This window comes from Cryptomeria japonica, chromosome 5 (assembly GCF_030272615.1).
Source record: "Cryptomeria japonica chromosome 5, Sugi_1.0, whole genome shotgun sequence".
In the NCBI taxonomy this organism is placed as follows: Eukaryota; Viridiplantae; Streptophyta; class Pinopsida; order Cupressales; family Cupressaceae; genus Cryptomeria; species Cryptomeria japonica.
In genome coordinates, this window is record NC_081409.1 from 135,413,820 (window position 1) to 135,434,803 (window position 20,984).

The window sequence follows — 20,984 nt, forward strand, 5'->3', positions numbered from 1 at the left end:
GTGTGTTATTTGTTCATAGCAAACAACTTCTTGATTTACGTCTTCTTTTGAAAGAAATAATTTTAAAATGGGTTTCTCGGGTGTATCCTTGTTTCTATACTGTCAAGAACTAGCTAGTTATTCTTTCCTTGCTGGTAAACTTTTCCTTGAAATTTTGGAAATTGGCATTGTATGTGTGTGCTCGTGAAATAACTATGGAAATAGAATGTTCTTTGTGGTTATTTATTTTGTGACTTTTTTGTTTTAGAATGCTAGGAGGCATGTTTCTTGTGCCTCTCTAGTGGACTTTACCACTCCCATGATGGGTTTGCCTCATCACGTGGGTTGGTAGTGTTTGCTACCCATAGGTAGCAGAACTACCGGTCGGTAGTCTATAGGACTGCTATGATTTGGTAGCATCACTACCAATTGGTAGGACTACTACTAGTTGGTAGCGGCTACTACCAGTGGTAGTGGCACTACCGGTCGACACCATAGCTACCGGTTGGTAGCAGTGCTACCGATCGACGGTGGCGGCACTACCGGTTGGCAACACCACTACCGATTAGTAGCAGCAACCACTGGTTGATAGGGTTGTTACCAATGGTAGCAGCACTACCAACACGTAGTGTCTGTTGCCCCAGCAGTAGCATATCCATGGGTTGGTCTGACCCCCGCTTAGTTTTGAGCCCTCACCGGTCTCCAAACCGGTTAGTGCTAGGAACTTAAATTTTATAAATGGAATGTTTAAAGTGGTTTTGCATGATGAAATGTGATTTTCATGCGATTTTTATTGTGTAGTTAATAAAGTTATCAATAAAAATTAAGGCATGAATTAGAGATTCAAATTAGTAAGTTTTGGGTATATTTTGAAAATTATTTAAATGCTTGTTTGAAAATTCATGTTTTATTCAGTGGAATGTATAATGTGGATTTCATTCCTTGTGGATATTGACTTGAAAATTAAATAATGTGTCTGCTGGAAACAGTGTTTTATTTATGATTCAATTCAATGATGTTGCAAGTGCTTATGATGCAGATATTCTCAAAGATCTGAGTGTAGAATTGATGTATTTAGTTCTCCTTGCAAGTGTATATTGTGATATTTTGGTCAGTGGTTCAGTCATCCTATGGTGGTATAATTGGTACCTTTGACGAAGAGATATATGTTGGCTTCGTTGTCTTAACCATGTAGTGTCTTTTCCTTATGGCTAGCCAAGAGTCAATATGTCCTTGTTGACCACTTGTTTTCTAATAGTGGTGTTATGATTGTCTGCTTCATCATAGGGTCCTCGGGAAGTGACCATGCTTGTGTAGTGTCCTTTGAGAGAGTGGCTTTCTCTTGGGGGTTGCACCCAAAGTGGTAGGCATTACAACCCAGCGAAAGTCAGATAATAACTGGTAATCTAATGAGTTGATTAGGTGGGTAGCATCATAACATTAATAAAGATACTTGTACCTCCTACATAGGTGAGTGCTAGTACAGGGCTCATATTGTTGCAAGAAGTCCTGGAATGGAAAACCAACCACCTTGTCTTCATGAAAGGCTGGTAGGGTCCGCATGAGACTTAGTTGGAACCGGAGGTTTGAGACAGGTTACCAAGATAGTGAGCTGGGACCTATGGAGGCTGTACCATGGTATCCATCTTAAGCTATGTGATGACACTCTCTCATTTGGTTCACCTATGTGTTGGTGATGTTGAGTTACCGGGATTCTTGTGGAGTCTTTTTGTGCTATCATGGAGTCATATTGTTTTGTCGACCATGTCATTCTTATGCTTGTTTGAGGGTCCTCAGCTATCTCCTAGCACGGTGGGGTGATTACATTTTTGGAATTACATGGTCGGGTGGTAGTGCCACTTCTAATCGAATGTTCGGATTTGTGCCTTCATGCAAGGATTGGCTTCGCAGGTGTTCCTATGGTTCATGACTCATGCTTCATCCCTTGTTTGAGGATTATTGTAATTGGAGACCCTTGGGGTCATTGTAATATTGATCTTATGTAACCTTGTAATTGGATGAGATCTATCCTTATATGTATATTGAGAAGCTATGTACTGGAAGAGAAATGTAATCCTATGTTGGGATGTTTATATCAGTTTCCCTTATGATGTTAGTATATGCTTATTGAAGTGGAAATTTTATTGTATCCTTTCAATCTTTCTATGATGAATCTTTATTTGCTTTGGCTTCTTGTGAGCATTGAGTTAATGATGCATATGTGGATTTGTGATTTTGTGGAATTTATTCTTGAAGTTAATTCTTTTTTGGTAACCCTTAAGGAATTCTAGTGTAAATCTTCCACTTGTGTTATCATGCATGTTGTGTAAATGCACTTATGATGTTTATACTTTTAAAAAAAAATTGTTCCACCCTTCTTGTGGGTTTTCCTTTAGGGTTCCTAGCGGGGCATTAAAGGAGACCCACAATATCTATCCAATGATTAGATGAATAAATATTACAATAAGGGGCCTACACATGCAAGATGGTATAGTGATTATCACAATGGAGTCTCATTGAATACAGAGATGTCACCCACCTCAAAATATTTGGACAAGAATCTGGAAAGAAGAATTGCCTGTGATAGCATCAAACATGCCAGATTACAGTTTCGGTTACACTCAGTACTGGATATCTAAAACCTCTTACATAAACCCAACTCAATCACCTATGATCGACCAAATCCTCGGCACAAATGATTATTACATTATTCTCTCCTTTCCTATTCATGCATCCATCTATGATCTACAATGAGATCTTACATATATTTATACCAACCCGACACCTAACCAATTAGGTCGGCAACCCAAATGATAATTCAATATATTCATTACATAATCCTGAAATAAAATCATAAAGCATATCTACCTAAGGCCAAACAAACATCATCCAATCAATAAAACATTCTGGAAGCGCATCGAAGGATCCACCAATACATTACATGAAAACCGCTCCATAACCTAGATAGCACCGAACCTAAATTAGATCCACACACACCAAAGAAATGACACCAATCAGTTGATGCATGAACACAATCACCACCAGCATCCTTAATCCCTTCTAGAAGCTGCACCAAAATAACTTATGCATTACATCAAAGATCTTCAATAAAGCTCTGCCGGTGAAACCCTTACTAGACATATAAAGCAGGCTTACTAGAACATAAGATAGAATTCGATCATGAATTCAATACCCTTTGAATGTGATATGCATCAAAACACATGAATAACCAATCCAAACTAATTCCACCAACCAAAGCATACTAGAGCATACCAGATCAATATCGTAATCCAACCACTCTACCAGAACCAATTGGAAACCGGTAAACAACCAAAATAGCCGGTGTTGGCATCAATGACAAAACATCAATGCAAAACATAATCAATTCCTCCAAATTGCCAACAATCTCCCCCTTTGGCATTGATGGCAACACTAGATGTGAAAAACATCCAAGTCTCAAAAAATGCCAAAGAAGTCTCCCCTATGGAAGACATCCAACAATCTCCCATAAAATGATATAGCAATGAAGCTTTGAATAAAATATCTCTGTACCAATTGACCATCCATAGAACTGAACCAAAACTCCCCCAGTGGGATACAACCAATCTGAAATTCTATTTTTCCTCCTTGTGCCAACAATCTTCCCCTTTAAACTGATATCTTGTTAAGCTCTATTTTACACATATATATCTCTCCCCCTTTGACATCGATGCCAGAAATCTGACATAAACACCAAAGAAATATCATAGAGCCTCTGAACCACACAGCTCACTACTCCCCCAGAGTAGTAGCACTAACTCATCAATCCAGAATGAATAGAACCTGTATAAATGCAAACTGGACTGATGCCAATCAACATCATTCAAGTCTCTAGCAAAGAGCGAGAAACTCCCAATCATTCTCTCAAGTGCTCAAAATAGTCCTCAAACCAATCTAACTTCATTTCCTTCTCCATCAGAAAATTTATACTTGATAGGAATGTGCTTAGTCTTGGAGTGAAATACCAGACTGTTTGATATGTGAATAGAAATCAAGTTATCATAGTGAATAACTACTGGTACATTACAAATCGTATATGCTCCAACATTTGCTTCATCCATAGAACATGAGTGCAATTAGTAGCAACATACTCAGCTTCAACAGTAGATAAAGAAATGCATGACTACTTCTTATTGATCCATCAAATCGACTTCTTCCCAAGAAAGAATGCTCCACTGGTTGAGCCTATCTGGTTACCTATAACTCTATCCCAATTCTCATCTGATAATGCTCATAATGTAAAGTCCTCATAAACCAAAAACCATACCAGAAAAACCTTGAAAATATCTGAAAATCCTAGCTACTAGAGCAAAGATTCAACATAATAAATTCCTTCAGTATCCTTTGTAGACCAATCAAGCCTAGTCCCAAAAACATCCAAGTCCATGTATTGTACTTTTCTAACCGATCCAGTTTCTCTTCCACAGTTTACATCCAACATTTATCCGTAGAAGTTTAAATTACTGATGTTGGTTCAACTTGAGAAATTAAACATACCTCATCAACTACCAACCATCTTCTTGTCCAATTATCTAATCTTCTAAATGATTCAACCTTACATACCTAGGAGTCTTCTAACTTTCTGATTCACTTCTCTGATCTTCAATTACTATTGAAATTTTTGATAATGCCAGGGTAACTGGTTAAACATTTTGTTTTGGTATAGGTGCTATCGGTTTAGTTATGATCATTTCCACTGCTAGTTCTCTATCATAGGATTTAGCTTGGTCTTTGTGTTGCTCATCCACTTTCACATTAGTGCTCTCTACACTTCTCTGCAATCTTTTATTATAACATCTATATACTTTGATTTTGGAATAACCAAGAAATATCCCTTTATCACATCTAAGATCAAACTTCCAATTCACTAACAAGGATTCTGAAATACTTAACTGTAGATGTATGACCAAATCATAACTCATAAAGTGACTTATTGGTAAACCAAACCAGATCAAAGATCCAAAAATTCTTCAACTTTTAACCTTCAAACTGACTTCTCCAAAGATCTGAAATAGTCTTTCAGACCACTACCAGGGGCAATGGAAGATCTGTTATCAATTTGCCTCCCCTTAAGGTGAATGCCTTAGTTATTGGATGAGTTTCCTATCGGTGCAAGAACACTCTGCTCTACCGATTGAGTAACCGGGGTAAAGCCTTCAAGAAAATGAATAACTAGGGCAATTGATTATGCCAGTTGATCCTCATACTTCATAACCTACTTCTTCTCATTCTCCTTCTGAATGTCATCAACCTTCTTCTTTCCTTTTTCATTAGATTTATCACTTCCTGCCAGTAGGTTCTTGCTTCTACAAAATTTAGAAATATGTCCTACTTTGTTGCATGCATAACAAGTGATATTATTCTTCTGAATTGCTTGACTATAACCTTGGCCATTCCTTGGATTGCATTGATTAGCCATATGACCAAACTTTCCACATGCATGACATTTCAGGATCATTCTACAATCTTCTGCCTTATGACCATACCTTTTACAATTTGAACATTGACGAAGAAATGTATTGTTATTTGGATTTGCTCTATGTCTACAATGTCTTTCCATATGACCAAATTTATTACAAACAAAGCATCTAGCATTGAATTTGTGAGCATTGAGTTGTCTTACTGGTGTCCTCTGCTAGACATTTCAAATAACCCGAGGACAAGTGAGAGGGGGGTGGTGAATCAATTGTCACCAGACTACCAAAACCTTAATCATTTAAAACTTTAATACCAAAACACATAACATCAATACCGGAATACATAAACCAATTACCGAAATATCAGATATACCAATTAAGCACAAGCAACAATTAGAGAATAAATACCATCCACATGACACCAAGATTTGTACGTGGAAAACTCGATAAAGGGAAAAAGCATGGTGGGAAGCCTACCCACAACTAGATAATACTTCTTTAGTAATTATGTGATTACAAATTGAGGGATCTACACTTGCAGGAAGGCCAACAACCTAGAGCACACTACTCATTACAAAAGGAGTCTCACTAACTACATAAAAATCTAGACTACAATCTAGAAAAAGAATGAACTGCAATAATAGCATCTCCTATTCCTGAGTATAGTTTTGGTTAAGCTCAATACCAAAGGTCTTAAACCTCTTGCATAAACCCAACTTTACCACCTATGATTTACCAAATCCTCTGCATGGATGATTATTACATTATTCGCTTGCATATCATTCTCATATCATATTATTTACAGTGAGGTCATACACATATATACACAAACTCTAGACCTTAAACAATAAGTTCGGCCACCTAGACAATAAACCAATTACATAATTATTAAACATGTCGGCATGAGACCAAACAAATATCATCCAACCCACAAATCATCCCGAAAACACATTGAGAAGACCAATCAACACATTACATTAAGCGAGTTCATAACCTAGATAGTACCAGACCCTATTTATGTCCACACACACAAGCAATGATCTCAATCAATCAAGGATCTAACATGGTCACCATCAACATCCTGAATCCCTACTAGAAGTCGCACCAACACCAATTATGCATAATATCAAAAGATCTTCAATCAAGCTCTGCAAGTGAAACCATCACCTGATCAACAAACTAGGCTTACCAGCATATAAGATAGCATCCAATCACCAAGTCAATACCAACTGAATAAACATGTATTTGATTAGCATGAATAGAATATCGAAGCCAATTCCATAAGCCAAAGCATACCGAAGTATACCGGGTCAACATGATCTTACCAACCAGAAACCAATCAACCTACCATGACCAAAAGGATACTAGTGAATGGCCAGAGTAGCTAGTGTTGACATTAATGACAAAACATCAATGCAACATATATTCAATTCCTCCAAATGGCCAACAATCTCCCTCTTGGGCATTGATGGCAACACTAGATGTGAAAAACATCTAAGTGCAAAGAAATGGCAAACAAATCTTCCACACAAGAATATAGCAATGAAGTTCTGATCCATACTCTCCTTGTAGATGATATCATAGTTAAGTTCTGCAAATTTCTCTCCCTAATGTATATAACTCCTTAAGTATTTCACATGAATATCTCTCCCCCTTTGACATCAATGCCAGAGATCTGACACAAATATCAAAGCAAAATCATAAACCAATGAATCACAAGACTAAGTACTCGCCTTGTGTAGTAGCATCACCACATCAATTCAGAATGAATAATATAAATGATAATGCATACCGAAATGATGCCAAATAACAACAATCAATTTTCTACTGGAGGGGCATAAACCCCTAATCTGTCTCTGAGGCACTCAAATGATTCTTTATGCAAAGGTTTAGTGAAGATGTCCGCAATCTTCTCTTTAGTGTTCATGTAAACCAATCTAACTTTATTTTCTTCCACCTTTTCCTTTAAAAAGTTATACTTGATAGATATGTGCTTTATCTTAAACTGAAACACCAGATTCTTTAATATGTCTATAGAAACAAAGTTATCATAGTGAATAACTACCAGTTCATTGCAATGCACTTTTATGACCTTTAACATTTGCTTCATCCATATAACTTATTTATAGTTAGTAGTAGCAACAACATACTCAGCTTCAACAGTAGATAGGGAAGTACATGATTGTTTCTTACCGATCCATGAAATAAGTTTCTTTCCAAGAAAGAAAGTTCCATCGAAAGGACTTTTGTGGTCATCAACATCACCTGCCCAATCTACATCTATATATGTACATAAAGTAAATTCATCATCTTTAAGATACCACAAACCATATTCAAATGTTCCTTGTAAGTATCTAAAAATCCTTTTCACTACACTCTCATGATTTTCTCTAGGATCACTTTGATATCTTGATGCAATAGAAACTGCATTCATTATATCTGATCTAGTCTAAGTCAAATATATCAGACCTCCAATCATAGACTTGTATATTGTAGGATTTACCAGTGTTGATTCATCTTTCTTTGTTAATTTCTCACTTGTAACCATAGGAGTACTAACCGGTTTAGAATTTTCCATACCAAACTTCTTCAACATCTCCCTAGCATAATTAGTTTGACAGATGAAAATACCTTTATCAATCAAAGTAATCTACAAACCAAAGAAAAATTTCATTTCTCCAAACATAGACATTTCAAATTCTTTCTCCATATTGTTAGAAAATTACATGCACAACTTATCCTCACCTCAAAAAATGATATCAACAAAGACCTCAATAATCAGTATATCATCATCAGTGACTTTATAATATAGATTACTGTCAGCATTACTTTAGTAAAACCAAGCTTTAAAAGATATTTGTCCAACCTTGCATACCAAGCTCTAGGTGCCTGTTTCAATCCATTACCGCTTGTCTTTCCTGACCTCATCGACTGGGATGAACCTGAAACCCATGATATACCAATTTTCCCAAATGATGAATCTATTATCCATTACCTATGTACCGTAAATCCAGAAACAGGCTCTACCAGTGAACAAAGTAACGATGTCTACAAACCAAGGAGTGCCAAGTCTCTCAGTCGCAAAAATGAACCAAATAAAGGATCTAATGCTGAAAACTAGTCAATGGCAGCTCTAGATCACAAAAAAGTAAAAATAAAGGACGCATCTAAGGGTGAAAACCTTTTTAAGGCACCTAACGATGGGAGACTTGACACTCTTCCTGAGAACTTTCATGAGCGATCACCCATATTGATTGAGCCCACTCAATCAATCAACATTGGTACCACGGAAGCAGTTAGAAACCTACATCTTGCAGAATCTCTAACAGAGGCAGAAAGATCAACTTTCATCATCTTCTTTAAAGAACAACAAATTAACTTTGCATGGTCCTATGCTGATATTCCTGGAGTGGATCCACATTTAATCATGCATCACTTGTCCATCTCCTCAGGAGTTAAACCAGTCAAGAAAAAGCTATGAAAAATAAATCCATAGGTGGCACTCATGGTCAAAACTGAACTAAAGAAATTATTAGACGTCGGATTCATCCGACCCATTGACTATGCAGAATGGATTTCCAACATCGTTCCAGTATCAAAATGAGATGGTAGTATAAGAATATGCACTGACTTCAGAGACGTCAACAAAGCTTGTCCAAAAGACTACTTTCCTCTGCCCAGTATCGACATAATTGTCGATCTCACAGCAGGCCATGCAATGCTTTCACTAATGGACAGTTTCTTAGGATATAATCAAATCAAAATAGCGCCAGAAGATCAAGATAAAACCGCGTTCACCTGTCCTTGGGGAACATACTGTTGGAATGTTATGCCTTTTGGCTTAAAGAATGCAGGGGCCACCTATCAGAGAGCAATGACAACAATATTCCATGACATGATGCATACATTTATGGAAGACTATGTGGATGATTTACTAGCTAAATCCTTCACTAGAGCAGAACATCTTGGCATCCCAACAACGATCTTTGATAGATTGGAGAAATTCCAAGTCAGGCTCAACCCTACAAAGTATGTCTTCGGGGTTACATCAGGCAAGTTACTAGGCTACATTGTCTCGACTAAAAGTATTGAAGTAGATCCAACAAAGGTACAAGCCATTATGGACATGCCACCACCAAAGAATATCAGTCAACTCAGATCTCTAAAAGGACGACTTCAATCAATCAGGCGATTCATCGCTCAGCTAGCAGATAAAAGTCTACCATTTAACAATTTACTACACAAAAATGTACCCTTCAAATGGGAGGACAAGTGTGTAGAATATTTTTACCAAATCAAACAGTACCTGATGAATCCACCAGTTCTAGTACCACCAGTTACAGGAAAGCCTCTTATCCAATATATCTCAACAACAGATATATCGCTAGGGGCACTATTGGCACAAGAAGATCAACAAGGGACGGAACGCGCCATATATTACACCAGTAGGACATTGAATGGCTATGAACTCAACTATACATTCATTGAAAAAGCTTTCCTAACAGTGGTCTTCACATCTCAGAAGTTCCGACATTATATGCTAGCACACACCATTCAGCTAGTTGCAAAAATTGATCCTCTCAAATATCTACTCAGCAAGGCAGCTCTTACAGGCCGATTGGCTAAATGGGTCATGATTCTCAGTGAATTTGACATTCAATACACGGAAAGACGAGCAATCAAAGGACAAGCAATTGCAGATTAGTTAGCTGAAGCACCGCTACCAAGCAAACACACCATGGAGATTGAATTTCCAGACAGGGACATTCTTGGTCTTTCTACTAAACAATGGACCCTATACTTTGACGGATCCTATACACAACATGGTTCCAGTGCTGGCATTCTGTTCATCACTCTTGAAGGACATACTATACCAAGATCATATAGGCTTATGTTTCCATGCACAAATAATGTGGCTGAATATGAGGCACTGGTTATAGGCATCAAAATGGTCGTAGAATGGAAACTCACAGAGTTAAAAGTCTATGGGGACTCGCAACTGGTCATCCATCAAATTAACAACAACTATCAGACAAAGGATGACAAGCTAATACCCTACAAATGAATGGTGGATGACTTCAAACAGTATTTTGTGCACATCACCTTCGAGCAAATACCAAGATTGAACAACAAAGCAGCCAATGCAATGGCTACTATCGCTTCACTATTACAAATTCCAGAGCAACAGAGTCGTTACGAATTCCTGGTAGAGCAACTGTTCTCCCCCACCTATGACCACTCTGAGTCCCAGGTTATCTATGCCTTGACTGGTTCAAATTCTCTATTATATGGACCAATATATGACTACCTCAAGCACAATATCTTAACAATTGACCAATCCCGTAACCAAAAACGTAACTTTATCCGACAAGCTGCCCGTTACACCCTTACCGCTGATACTTTGTATTGTCGAGGTCTAGATGGTACTCTTCTTCGTTGCCTTGATAGTAATGATTCCGATTCTTCTTTACACGAGCTTCACGAAGGTATTTATGGCACACATTCAAGTGGTACTACTCTTGCTAAAAAGCTTCTATGGATGGGATACTACTGGCCTACACTGGAGAAAGACTCATACCACTTTGCCAAGAAATGTCCTAAATGCCAGATCCATGGTAATCTGATACATGCACTAGCACAGGAACTGCAACCCTTTACAACATCCTGGCCCTTTTGTCAGTGGGGACTAGACTTAGTTGGCAAAATTCATACTTCATCTTCAAATGGACATAAGTTCATTATAACAGCAACAGAGTACTTTACCAAATGGATAGAAGCAGTTCCCATGACCACAGTGACTGGGAAACAAATTGCCTCTTTTATCCTTAACTATCTGATCTGCAGATATGGTATTCCAAGTTCAATCATCACAGATAATGGACGGCCTTTCAAAAATCAAGATGTCTAATAACTATGTGAAAAATTCAAAATCCAACATATGTTCTCTACACCATACTACCCATAGGGAAATGGTCAAGCGGAAGCATCTAACAAGACAATACTGAAAATCCTGAAGAAAACAGTGAATGATGCAGGCAAAGATTGGCACGTACAACTCAATCCAACACTTTGGGCATATAGAACCAGCATCCGAACACCTATAGGAGCAAGACCATACTCATTGGTATATGGATCAGAAGCCATTTTACACCTGGAGGTACAAATCCCATCTCTCAGAGTGTCTTTGAAGGGCTTAATCCCAAATGAAGAGTATCAAGTTAATCGACTGCAAGAGCTTGAACTATTAGATGAAAGACGTCAGCATGCTTATACTCATCTCAAAGCATATCGGCAGCACATGTGCAGGAGCTACAATCACAAAGTCATCCCCCACAACTTCAAAGTTGGTGACCTAGTCCTCAAAGAAAATCCAAGAAATCAACAAGATCGAGAAAAGAAAGGGAAATTTGTACCTATCTGGTTGGGTCCCTATGTTATCATATCCGTCTATGGATCAGGTGCCTATCAGCTAACAAATTCAGAAGGCGATGTGCTCAACGAACCAACTAACAACATCCATCTAAAGAAATACTACACTTAAGTAGCCTAGTGCACGGAAAAAGCCGAAAAATAACAAAAAAAAAAAAAGAAGAAAACCTAGTAAACAGGCACTCTTGTGAAAGAATGGCTCCTCTATCTATATCCCTACCATTTTATCCATAAAAACACTATCGGCCATCGCCCGACACTTAGCAAATATCCATTCAGGACATACTTAGCGTAGTCACTATCCTGGTTTATCTATATATATCCTCTTACCACTAATCCACCATGGCTTGGAAATCACTGTACATATTCACATCAAGAGGGACACTCAGCTAGGGGCATTCCAATCGTCTAAACATGGTAAACACTCAAGACATCAAGGCTATTTGCAAAACTCAATAGCTTGACATCCAACAAAACCAAAAATGACGCTTCATCGCAAAACAAAACAATTCACAAAAATACCAAGGATGGATGATTTTCTAAAGTATTAAATGTTGCATTATCGCATAAAAAATCTTAACTAGTTTTGCATTTTGAACTTTTTGATTTATTGGATTCTCTTCCTTTTCTCACTAAAAAGTTTCAAGGCTAGAGATCATGAGGAACTTCCAATATTTTCTTAGTCTTCTGTCTATGAGGCGATCACTTGTACTATGTGAATACTTGCCTCGAGACGTGATACATCGAATATCACTGAAGGCCTGATTCCACTTCATGCATACAAATGTTTCAATCTTATCTGTTTACGCAATATGCACTCAGGTCGTCCTGGTTCAATTATACATTGACGCTTGTGCTATCTTACAAAATCAAACATCATGGAAATTTTGCTCAGGTCATTATGGTTCAATTATACCATTATGCTTGTATAAATTTTCAACATATCCTAAACAAATCAATGCTCGATGATGATATCTACAAAGAAAGCAAACAAATGGCTATATCGGATGGCAAATACAGAATGATGATGCTACCAAAAACATAGTTTGCATATCATTTTACAATTAGTTGCATATCATTTAACATGTTTGCATATCATTTTACGATTATTTGCATATCATTTTAACATGTTTGCATATCAAGATACATTTAGCAGCATATCAAATCATACATCTCATTTTTAAGATACATCTCAATACATCTCACAGCATATAAAAGCATACATCCTGCATCATACATTATATCATATATTTATTCATTGCATCATCACATAAATAAAATAACCCACATAACATGCATCCATATAAACACACCACATGATCAAAGAAAAGGGTGCCGTATATATATATATATATATATATATCTCAAAATTGATCAAAATGTACAAAATGTATCAACACTGTGTCTAGTACAAAGAATAAATAATGATAAAAAATACAACAGAGACTACGTCTCTCAAGTATGAGTATCCCCTGACGGAGATGGTCTAGCTCTAGATGCACCTGCCCCTGGATCCCTAGGAGGGTCCTGTCTCGGTGGCCTTGTCACACCTCGGCTCTCCGATCACGACCCACTATCTCGAGATCGACTAGATCTCGACTGTGCAAAACTCTATACTCGCCGGTCCTTGGGTACCACAGCCTCATAGTGCTGCCTATAATACTTCACCTCCTGAGCTCCCAACGCTAGCTCTCTCAGGGTGTCTCTAATAGGACCACCCACCGCTGCTCTCTGCATGCTAGACAGTACCTCCTCCACTCGCCCCCTCCACTCTATCTCAGTGTCCCGCTCAGTGGTCAACTAAGAAATCTGCCATTGATAGGTCAAAATCTGTGCCTGCAGCTACTGTACAGTCACATGTAGGATCCGAATCTATGCATCCTCAACATGTGTATGGATCCGAACCCGTAGTGGTACCTGTGTCGAGGCAACTCCTCCAACCCTTCCTGTCCTCAGTGCTGGAGGTGGGAGCACATCTGCCCTCCTCCTCTGAGCTGGTCGCCTCACCTCATCATCACCCCCCACTGCAGCTAGCACCTCCCCCCCTCTCCCCTCTCCACCAGTTCCAATAGCCAATCCACCTCTCCCCCTGTCTATCACCCCCTGTCTCACCGCTCTCTCCACACCCCTATTTCCTCTCCCCGCTCTACCTCCCCACCTCCCTCTAGCTCCTCTCCCTCGTCAATCTCCTCCATCCTCTCCATCATCATCATCATCTCCCTCTCCCTCCTCATCCAAATCAAAAGCTGGCCTCATCTCATCAGGATCAGATATCTTAGCCACTACCTGCATAGCAAACAATCAGGCAAACTCATCCGTCATGCTTGCATCATGAATCTCAGGGGCATAATCCCATATCTGCCTGGCCAACCCAACAAACTCCTCCACCGCCACTACACTATCAATGGTCGGCCCCCAATCCGCTACATATTGCTGCCACCGTGCATATAGGCACACTCCTTGTGGAATACCCTACTAGCACCCAAATTGCCTCAAAACTCGGGTCACCACAAATCTCTCTATCATGAACTGGGTCCTCCTGATCAGGTATCTGGTCATAAAAAAAAGGGCATCTCTAGCCCGTCCTCTACCCACACCTCACATCCTGTATATGGTCGCCAGGTGACCGTATCTATATCATCCAACACTCTCCTCCAATGCTCTTGTTTGCCTAGCTTACGTTGGACGACTAGACCCCTGTATCCGTATGCATATGCGCATCCCACGGGCCTGTCCATATCTACTAGTGGCCTTGTTGCTGGAATGTGCTCCCAACACCATACCTGTAATAGTGTCACGCCAGCAGACAAACTACCGTAACCGAGGTATACCACCTCATGTAGACACCTGTATAGATGTGCTAGCATAGCTAATCCCCATGAAAACTGTTGGCCCTGTGTGACCATCACCTCCAAAACCAACCCCCATCCCACCGAGAATCCCTTTGACCTGCGATTAGGACAAATGAATCCACCAATGAACCCTGCTAGTACAGATGGCAGTGGCGCATAATCGAAGTCCAAAAAATCCTGCCACGAGATCTCATAGCCATAGACTGTCTCGTCTTGGAAGATACGACACAATGCCTCTATACCACCCTCCTTTGACTGCTCATATGGTAGTAGTGCACCTACTACAGGAATGTGTAGGATCCTGTAACAGTCCTCTAGTGTGACTGTCATCTCTCCAGTGGCAAAATGGAAGGTGTTCGTGTCGCTATGCCACCTCTCTACAAGTGTTCTTAGTAGCCCTCGGTTCACAGTGAACTGAGGCATATCCAAGAGAGAGGTCAACCCACATCTCTCAATAATATCCAAATCAGCCTGCGACAACTGCGGTATCAATGTCAACGGTCTAGGAAATCTCTCTCACGACTGAACCACACCCAATCACTCCTATCAACAAGCAAAACAAATCCAATATCAATTTCCACACCAAAACAAAGCTATCAAAATCAAACTCACATCAACAACATGAAACAATTTGCTCATCTACATCAAGTTCAAAATCCTATCATTTCATATCAACTTGTAAAACAACTCAAGTTATCAAAAACCATATCAAAACTTGTAACACAACTCAAGTCTCCACAATCACATAAACTTGTAAAACAACTCAAGTTTTCCACCCATATTAGCTTGTAACACAACTCAAGTTTCCAACCCATATCAGCTTGTAACACAAATCAAACTTCACACATTGAATTTGAAACAACGGTACGCAAACAAATCATATTTTGATCAAAACACCACATTGATATCTATACATAACTTGAAAAATCACAAATCAAAACAAGTTATATCGACACTCATATTGGACAAATCCATAAAATCATGACAGACAAACAAAACAAATTTACAAATCGGCTCATCTTGCATAAATTTTCCAGATGCGCTAAAACAGACTCCCACTGTGCTAAACTTCCCCCACGCGCTAGGCTGTTTTTCCTACACGCTAATCTATTTACCCAATCCACTAGACCGACTCTACGCGCTAAATGTTTTCCCCCATGCACCACCTAACCTACCCTATGCGCTAGACTGACTCTACGCACTAATCTATCCCTCCTAGGCGCTACTTGTTTCACCCTATGCGATAGGTTAGCCCTACGCGCTAAACCCCCTTACCGATATGAACCCCTGTGACCCCTATGCGCTAGGTCTACCCTACGCGCTAACCTGTTGATCCCACTCGCCTCTCGACTATCGCCATGCGTTATTCTGCGTCTATGCGCTAACCTCTATTTCCTATGCACTACCTTATTTTATTTCGAACGCACCCCCTAAAATAAACTTGATGTGCTACTTAAAACTTCGTATGCGCTAATCTATGCCTTAGATGCGCTAAAACATTAGACCCGAGTTTTAAAAATCAATAAATGACTAAAAACAACCAAATCCAAAATCAAAAGAGGGTCAAAAATGTTGACTTACTGGTGGTCCATATGTGGCAGGTCTCTGATACCTCCGAATGCGCTCGAAATGGTGTCTAGAGTACGAAATCGACATTTTCTCTGCAGACCAAATTCTCTTTCTCCAAAGTCAACAAGGCACAAATGAATCAAATCAAAGCTTTTTTCCCCTTTTTATAGGAGGAAAATGAAATTAGGGTTAGCCAAACGGACCTGTAATATGGTAGCGGTCTCCCCTATACCTTGCACATTGTACATTATCGGGAGATGAATCAATTTACACACAAATTACATCAACGAAATCCTACACATCCAAGCACCTCATCATATCAAATAAATTTTTTTCAAAAAACAAAATTGATTCATCTCCCGAGGGGGCATCACCATCAAAATATCAAATATGGGGCATCACACAAATCAAGGGCACGACTAGCAAATCAAAAGAGCAACACAAAAATTGCATTTGATCATAAATCATGATAAAGCATCATTTTCTTTGAAATAACATGTGCACACACATCACTTCAAAGAGGGGCAAAATGTAGACATATAAAAATGACCATATTCCTAAATGAATATTTTATGTTCATTTCTCTACTTAATTAAATCCAATTTAATTAAATTACCCGCATTCCTCTATTTAGTTAAGTAAATTACTCGATTAAATTCACTATATCTATTTAATGAATAAATCATTTTATTCAATTAAATTCCCCCTATCCACTTTTAATTAAATACAAATTTCATTAAATAGTTATCCTAAATTGAATAAATCTAATTTATTTAATTTCTCCAACTTACAACCAAATTGAATAAATCATTTAATTCAATTAAATCCTATTATCCCTCCATCTACTTGCATTTTCCTACATCTCCCACTTGCCTTCCTAAACCCCTTCCTAAATTCTTCTAGACTCTTCTAATCGCTTCTAATTAGCCTAACCCATCTTCTAAACTTTGTCACATCCCTAAGCAAATGAAGGTCACTTCTCAAAAACCTCAAAGTCTTTGATAACCATTAAAGGCTTCAAACCTTCAACCACAAAAACCTCAAAGTCTTTGATAATTGTAGCATCCTAAAATTGTGACACTTGCAATTTTGACTGCATTTGGGTCTTCACGATGGCGATGCAACATGGAACCTGAATGGAGACCCCGAAACTTGTTCATGACACCAAAAACTGCATTTTTCAGCACCCTGGCCTGATCCTCCTTGCACCCTATTGTCCCTGGAGGTGGGACCATGGCGCCCAGTGCACTGGTCCTTCAGGACCATGGCGCCCAGCACCCTAGTCCCTGGCCCTATTTTGGGCCCGGTCTCCTATGGGGCTTCGGGTCTTTAAGTTTGCAAATTGGAAAATAACACTTCCTAGTCGGCCCAAGGTCAGAAAAATCAGTCTATCAGCCCTAATTGACAAGTATATAAACTACATTTTCCTCTCCCATTTGGGGTAGAGGAAAAAGGAGAAAGGACATATGTGTACAAGACGTGGAAACGATATTCAAGCATTCAACCATTCAAGCATTCCTTCAAGCAATTGATCATTCTAAGTCTCCATTCAAGGCTAAGTGTTGCATTCAAGACAAGGATTCAACCATTGAAGAGGAAATTACATATCACATACCACATACAACATACAACGTACAACAACATCTACACCTTCGCATGTAAGAATACAAACATTCTTACAACAAGGTACTAGTACTTGTTTTACAATCATTTACATTTACAACATTTCTCATTTCTTGGTTAATTCCAAAACTGGGGTTTGACCTAAGGGCAAACCCCTAATCCCTAACCCCCCAATCGTCTTCACTTTTCTGTGTGTAGGTTGCAGGTACGCAGCTGAAATTGAAGATCTGGAATCCTTGTGCAGAGACGAATAGATCCCCCTTCGTTTCGTGGATTTTTTGGAGGACCGTGTGCACGCCGGGCACCATCGTCCTATCAACTTTTGCTCAAATTTGTAGAACACCACCGTCTCGACATTTTACTGCTAATTCCAGGTCCGTAGCTTCATATCATATTCCTATCTCTGTTTACAAGTGAATCTTTCCTACTTTCTATGCATTCCTAGCTTAATCATTCTATCCACAATCTTTACAAAAGAGGATAGCCTTGCTGTCTTAACCCTTGAAACTCATCTAGAATCCAATCTTGCACTGCGTGGGATTGGATCTTGTGGGTTTCAACCCCTCTTTTGAATGTAAAGTCTCCCCTAAGTGAAAACCATCAACCCTAGTGAATCTCCCTTCTCTCTCCTTGGAGTTGGGGAGGGGAGAACAACTAGAGTTTGATTTTTCCGCTTTACATTTTGGTGAACCCGACGTGAACATCCTTTCTGATTATTCATGGTTAGATCTGAAAATTGGATGCCTTGATTACATTTCCATGTTTGATCTTTTGCAAAATTTTAGAGGTTAATTGCATAAAAACCCTAAATTTTCTTTTTAGTAATTGAGCTTGTGAAATGTTTAATTGTTAATGCTTGTTTCAGATCTGCCCTTCTATTACAAATTATCAATTCATATTTGTGCTTTAATTTTGAAAATTAAGTGGTTAAGTGTCAAAACCCTAATTTTTGAAACCCTCTTGATTCAACCTTTGTCCGACAATTTCACTGATCAAAACATCTCCAAATCAGCTGTAACTTTGGATTCCGCAATAAAATCATAATATCTTTCATCCCTGAAAATTTGGAAAAAAGTTGCGAGGACCGTGTGCACTCTGAGCGCCATTGTCCCCGACATTTTTTCCGAAATTTTGGGAGCTAGATCTTACTGTATTTTTCTGCTAAAATCCAGAATTTTGGCTGATTTTATCAATTTTAACACCTTCAAAATTACAGTCAAACTTGGTCTAGCGATTTCTTGGATTGAGGCTTCTAATCATTCAAAAATTGTTGAAATTGAAATTTGTGTCAAAATTGTGTTTCTTACAGTCCTAAATCTGAAAAGTGTGTTATCATTCATTTGAAATTTCAGTGATTTATTCAAATTTTTGCAATTTGTGACTTTTGAAATTAAGTGCTTAATTACAACAACTTTGATTTCCGCTTTCAAAATTGAATTTTGCGTGAAATTGAATCAATTGTTAATTTTCAAAACTTGCATTGCTTTTAGCATTCCCTCTAAAATCTTAAAATTCAAAGTTTCAGTTTCCCTCTCTTTTTCAAAATTCAAATTTTGCATTTTTTCGACAATCTTGGTAGGGTTCAATTTTGAGATTGCAACTTTAATTTGGCCTATCTACAGATTGTAAAATCACTCAATTTTTTCAGATTAGCTTTAAAATCATCATAACTTTCATCCCTGCAAATTTCGAAAAAAGTTGCGAGGACCGTGTGCACCCCGAGCGCCACGGTCCTGGACATTTTTTCCGAAATTTTGGGAGATTGTCTTGATTGTATTTAACAGCTTAAATCTAGAAGATTGGCTGATTTTACTGAAATTTGCTACCTCTAAAATTCAAAATCTTCTCTCTTTCTTTAGTGCATGAGTTTTACAACAATAAGTCCTACTTACACTATTCCCATTAGACGAAACCTTAGAATTAAGTCCTTCCAAGGTTTAATTACTGAGGAGATGGAACCTAATTTGAATGCCCTTTTTAACGAGGACATGGGTAATTCCTCTAATCCTCTTAATGATGAAGAAGCTCTCCATGAGGTTTCTTTAGAACAACTTTCAAAATTGGATAACCAATTTGATGATTTTCGACAATGGATGTCTCAAGAGTACCCTGATAGTCAAGCTCTTTCTTTAATTGAGGGTTTAAAACGTATGCTTCAAAGTGATAAAAATGGAATTGATATTTTGCGTGGTATTGCACACATTGTGGATTCAAATGTGATGCCTATGAAGGGTTGTGCCGAAACCTTAGGTTATACACACCCTCCTACTCAAGACAATCATTCTATTCCTTTGACGACTTCTATTGCTAGTATACCTACTTTTACATCAAACATAATGACTACTTCAATACAAGACATTCCTCCTATGATCACTAGTCATGGGGGCAATCCCTCTTCTTCAATCAACCCTCTTCCTTCATTCAATCCGACTTCTTCATTCATTCCTTCAATAAGTGTTCCTATTATATCACCACAAATGAACATGACACAAGGGGGCAATTCGTTTTCCATTCCTCCTTGTAGTGTGCCTCCTATCCAATCATCTCCTATGACTAAATATCATAGTGTCCCACCACCTTACTCTCTACCTTCTTTCAATAACATAACACCTCCATCACAATCTAACACATCTAATATGAACTCTTCGACTGAAGCGACCATTAACAATCTTGCACAAACTGTCTCTTCTTTACAACAACAAATTGCCTCTATGAATCAATCTAAGTTTAGTGTGCCCACTTTCTCTTGACATTGTTCGAGATATCCCCCCTAAACATGTTGAAATTCTGCATTTGGAGCTTTATAATGGTAAGGGTGATCCTCTAACACATGTTAAGACCTTTCAAACAATATGTACTGATTTTGCTTATGACCAAAGGTTGCTTGCAAAACTGTTTACTAGAACATTAAGAGACAAAGCCCTACAATGGTATTGCTCGTTGCCTTCCTATTCTATTTCTTCTTTCGAACAACTTGCAAATGCTTTCATTCAACAATTTCAAAACAATATAAGTCCTAAAGTTACTTTGATTGATTTAATGCATTGTAAACAAGGTGTTAAAGAAAAAGTGATTG